This window comes from Centrocercus urophasianus, unplaced genomic scaffold (assembly GCF_019232065.1).
Source record: "Centrocercus urophasianus isolate 14NV4802_14NV808 unplaced genomic scaffold, USGS_Curo_1.0 seq_9, whole genome shotgun sequence".
In the NCBI taxonomy this organism is placed as follows: domain Eukaryota; kingdom Metazoa; phylum Chordata; class Aves; order Galliformes; family Phasianidae; genus Centrocercus; species Centrocercus urophasianus.
Genome location: NW_024885532.1, coordinates 30,609,788 through 30,614,871, shown reverse-complemented (window position 1 = coordinate 30,614,871; position 5,084 = coordinate 30,609,788). Strand labels below are relative to the sequence as shown.

The 5,084-nt window shown below is 47.6% G+C and overlaps 1 protein-coding gene across 1 annotated transcript in view; it reads right to left on the bottom strand.

The window, feature by feature from the left end:
• The window catches only part of LNX2 (ligand of numb-protein X 2), a 60,512-nt gene extending 55,534 nt beyond the window's left edge, over positions 1-4,978 (bottom strand). Inside the window, exon 1 of the mRNA XM_042838714.1 lies at positions 4,919-4,978. The gene's annotated coding sequence lies outside the window, so the exon portion shown is untranslated. The remainder of the gene's footprint in view (positions 1-4,918) is intronic.
• Between the last annotated feature and the right edge of the window lie 106 nt (positions 4,979-5,084).

Below are 5,084 nucleotides of genomic sequence, written 5' to 3'. Positions count from 1 at the left end.
GGGGGGGGGGGGGGATTCTTAGTTTTGCTTTGGTTTTGCATATGTAGCAGGTGGCAATGTCAGGGGAACAATCCTGATGACATCGCTATGCCAGCAAAAAACTCAGTATAGGTCTATTACACAGACAGAGAACATCTGCTGACGCAGCTCATTTCTGTGGTAGTAAAACAAGGTACCCAGACAGAAGCACACTCACACTGTGACAAACTAAATGCACTAGGAAGGCTCATTTATACCAGCCAATCTCCACACACCTCTCCCCTAGAACATCTGCCAGAAAACTCATGACACATTAGGGTTTTGAAGTGTTGCTTGTGTTATCAGAATAGCTCACCATGTGCTGGTCCTTACAGAACAATCAAAATTCCCGTGGCAGAACAAGCTGGCTTATCTATTCTATCTTATCTATTATACCATACAACTACTGTAGGTACCTGTGCTCACCCCAGAGCACCAGCCCAAGTGACTGACAACAGCATCCCAATGGGCTCTGCTGGCTTGTGCAAGCTCTTGGGGAGATAATCATGAAAACACAAGACTGTAATGCTATCCTCAGGGGCTGCAATGGGGGCAGCACACTGCAAAATCATTCTCCCTTACAGAATGTCCCTTACAGAATGTCCCACCAATTTTCCACAGTGTACTGACCAATGTGACAGCACTAGACCACTACAGTCAATGCCATCCAAAAACCCCATTCTTCAGCCACAGTTCCCTGCTCTCTGCTCAGATGAGACTGTATGCTCCTGTAATGTACATCACCCCCAACTGTGCTCTGTTCCAAGCAACACTGCAGCAAGGACAAATAAGGTTATTTCCATATTCTTCATTATCTAGAGCAACTTATTTACAACATTTTAAAATAGCATTTACACATGCATTGGATATATTCCTCAGTCAGACTGATTTTTGCTCTAAAAGCAACAGTTCTTCCTAACCATTCTGTGTACTCACTCCACTGAACAGCAGTTAAGCGCTAGAGAACCTGCAAGGAAATGTGAAGACACTTCTTACTGCAGAATGAAGGGAAAACTGCCAGACAAATGCAACACCCACCACTCAACACAAAGCAAAGCAACTCCACCTTTCCACAGACCAGCAGGCAAACATTAACTTAGAATATAACATTCAAAGGATTGCAGAATTATTTAAATTGGAAGGAACCTTTGAAGATCATCTAGTCCAGACCCTCTGCAACGAGCAGGAAAACCTACAGCTCAAACAGATGCTAAGAGTCCCATCCAGCCTGACCCTGAATGCCTCTAGGGACAAGCCACCCACCAAATCTTTGAGCAGTCTGTACCATTACTTTTTAAAATCAGGGTTGTGAGGTATTTTCCTTGATCCAACACATTTATAACCTCACAGTTGCTTCACTGACTGATTTGGTCTGCTTTGCTGTAACAACATCATCTAGATATTCTTAGCAAAACACTGGGAATCCAGAACAACATCACAGAAAGGAAATGGAAAATACCAAGCTGAGTTTCCATTAAAAAAAAAAAAAAAAAAAAAAAAAAAAAGCCTTACTGTGAATTGGGTGGGAAAAATCACAGAATGGGAAAATGTAACTTAGAATCTTGCCTTTTCAGATTATTTTAGACTTGTATTGAAATAGAGGTATGTAATTGCCTCTGAGGAGTTTTAGGATAACCCAAGATACTAACTGCAAGCTAGTCATAGGAAAGGAATAACTTATCCCATTCTGAAGATAAGAGCTCACTGGAAAACTCTCAGAAGGAAGAGATCACCAAGTAGAGAGAGCTCCCCGCCTGCTGCCAGCCCTTAAATGAGGTTAGGGTGGGGTGGACCCATAGTGAATTGCTCACACCTGTAATCCCAGGGCTGGCCACACCACTCCTCCGAGTTCTCAATCAGGCAGTGCCCTAACAGTTTCCATACAAGACTAAAGTGCACACTTACGCAATCTCATGTTTTCAGCATTTCATGCACAGCTAACAGAGACTCAACTTGAGACCCTGCTCTTTTCAGCCCAAATTCTAAAAAACAAATTCCAAAAACTATCAGTAATCACAGAATGGCATAGGTTGGAAAAGACCTCGAAGCTCATTAAGTACTAACCTGCTGCCATGGGCAGGGTTGCTTCCCACCAGCTCAGGCTGCCCAGGACCCCATCCAACCCAGCCTCGAGTACCGCCAGGGATGGGTTGATTAAAACAAAGAGCTGAGAGAACAAAAGGCGCAGACATCAAGGCAAGCCTTTGCCACAATCACCTGATGGATGCAGCAGCTGCTTGCAGCACTGCAGAGCATCTTGGTACAGCCCCACCTGCACCCACAGAGCAGGCAGCATCCCTCGGTGCCAAGCCAGATGCCACCAGCCACTTGTACTGTCTCATGCAAAAGAGAGCACAGTCAGTATGAAAACACATGACGGGTTTAGCCTATGAACTTTGTGAATATAAATCCTGACCCTGAAAACATTTACATGCAGGCTTAGCGCTAAGCCTAAGAACAGGCCCACTAATTCCAAAAGAAATACTTGGATGTTCAGAATTAAACATATGTAAGTACACAGATCTGTAGAATTGGGGACAGAAAAAAACACACACCACAATTCTATGGGGTTTTATTGCTTTGTGGACACTGCAGTGTAGCAAGTACATTATCCATGATATTTAAAAGAATTTTCATCTGCAACTGTGCTCACTGTTCCTCAGCAACCACCACTGACCTAATAAAACAATTAAGAACCACAAGACTTGATGGTGCCATGTTAAATCGCTTCTGCAGACCAAACCAACTGAGAGTTTTCCAATACCAGAGACAGGCCACTGCTGCATCTGATCTGTCACCAGGCACCTCTTACACCAGGGAGCATTTTAGCACAAAGTGAGTGCTGCTTTCTTACCCATTGCAGACCATAATATCTCACAGCTTTTTAAGCAAGCAGCATCGGGCTGATTTATGACACCAATTTATATTAATCCAATATCTAATACATATCATATGCTTACACATTTCACTTTTAAAGTGACATCATCGGTACCACATCTCCTTAACAGTTGCTTTCAGCTACATCGAGCCATTTTTTAAAAGCATAGGAAAAAGTGAGGTTTAAAAAATGGGGGGGGATATTTCCCAGAGTTTTACAGTAGACAGTTGTAGCTGGAAGCCAACAAACCTCTGCTGCTTTCAGTGAGACAAGCTCACAGACACCCAGTTTGAGGCTCACAGGTCATGCAGTACAGGTGAAGGCTCATGACAATGCCAAGTTTCATTGAGGTAACCAAGGCTCCTGTGAGAGCAGATGCCCAACATACACAAAAGCCTGTGGTATCAAAGCCAGCATTTATGCAATTGTGTGTGATAGGTTTTCATAGGCTTAATTTTTAAACGAACCTCACCGTCTCAAGAGAACAGAACTTTTCACCCAGGAAGCTGCTGGCATTTCTCTTGTAAAGTCCATCCTTAAGCTGCAGCTTAATGTTAAATGACGCTTTGGTTAATGAAAGATGTGCCTACCTTAGGCAATAATATTGATTTGCCCATTATAGACACGAGTCCAAGGCCCTGGACTATCTCTTGCTGAAGTCACAGACTAGAGCTAGAAGCCAGGACAGTTAGAAGTCCACTACAGAAAACTCTTGTTAAAAAACTGTGCATTTTGTTGGCATTTATTCCAAGATTTTAGAATTTCAATAATATAAGTACTTAAAAGCATGACACTTTTCTTTAAAATAAAGAATTTAAAAAGCCAACAAACCAACACCCTAGTTGAGCACAATGCAATGTTTTTTTTCTATAGTTTAGTAGCTTGTGGTAGCAATAGTAGTGAAGGATGGTTAAACTAGATGATCTCGTAGGTCCTTTCCAACCTTGTGATTGTATGATTCAATCCTTACAATTTCCTGAATTTGGAGTCTGTTTTCAGGAAAGAGGGAATTCCTCACTCTAGAAGTCAATGCAAGAAGGTCCCTATCTGTTTTGTGGTTCGCAAAGGTGCTTGTAAACCTTGTTTCCATTTGGAAGGATTTTAACAAAGTCGTGGCAGCATATGGCACTGCTGGGTTTGCTCCCAAGTGGACGGCCATCTGATGTTCCCCCTAAGCTCCCTGATCTGCAGCGGAATTGAAGCTTAGAGCAAAGCTTCGTGGAGCCAAAAGGAAGACAATGGTTTGCAGATGCACACAAATCAGTAATTGACACCGTTTAACGGAGGCCCAGCTCAGAGCTGGTTCTCTGCTGAGTGAGAGCTCTGATGCCTTTACAAACACGAATGTGCATCCGGAGACCATCAAACACGCCCCAAAGCTGATCCGTGACATTTCCACTTCGCACACAGAGACCAACACAAGCCTACGACATCACGTAATTAAAAAGACTTAAACGAAGCTCAGACGTACTTAATGGTGGCTGCCCGCAGCAGCAAACAACCAACGCCCCGCACCGGGAGCGCGGTCACAGAAGCTCCAGGCGCCGTCCTGCCCGTCAGCGCTCGTTCCCAGCTCGGCTGAGCACGAGCACGGAGCGAGGTGCACCGGCAGCGTCACAGCACGCCCTGGGAAAGTTCAGAAGGAGCTGCATTTCAAGTTTCCCAGCCACACCTTCGCCGTAACCGAACGGGAAAAAGCTGAGCAGCCTCGCACCGCGGCGAAGAGTGCGCTCCAGCAGCGGCGTGGCGCGCACACAGCCCCGCGCTGCCCATGGCCGCCCAAACCCCCCCACCCTCCCCGCGCAGCGGTAACGCGATTCCCGAAGCGAACTCCCCCGGAGCGACCCAGCGACCCCGCGCCGCTCCCCGCCTCCCGCACTTGTTGCGGCCCCGCAGGGCCCGCCGACGGGCCCTGCCCCGGGGGAGGCCCCAGCACCCGCCCCGCAGAGCGGCCACGGCGGAGGGAAGCGCCGGGCCGGGCCGCCCCGAGGGGACCGAGCGCGGCGCGGGGCACGGACTTACCGCGGCGGCACGCCCGGCTGCTCCCGGCGCGGCCGAACTCCAGCCGGCACTCGGCGCGGCACCTCCCCGCCGCCCGGCCCCACTCCCCGCCTTCCCCGGGGCAGCGCAAGTGACGCCGCGTTCCGCCACTCCGGCGGCAGCCCCGGGGCGCGGGGCCGGACGCGGG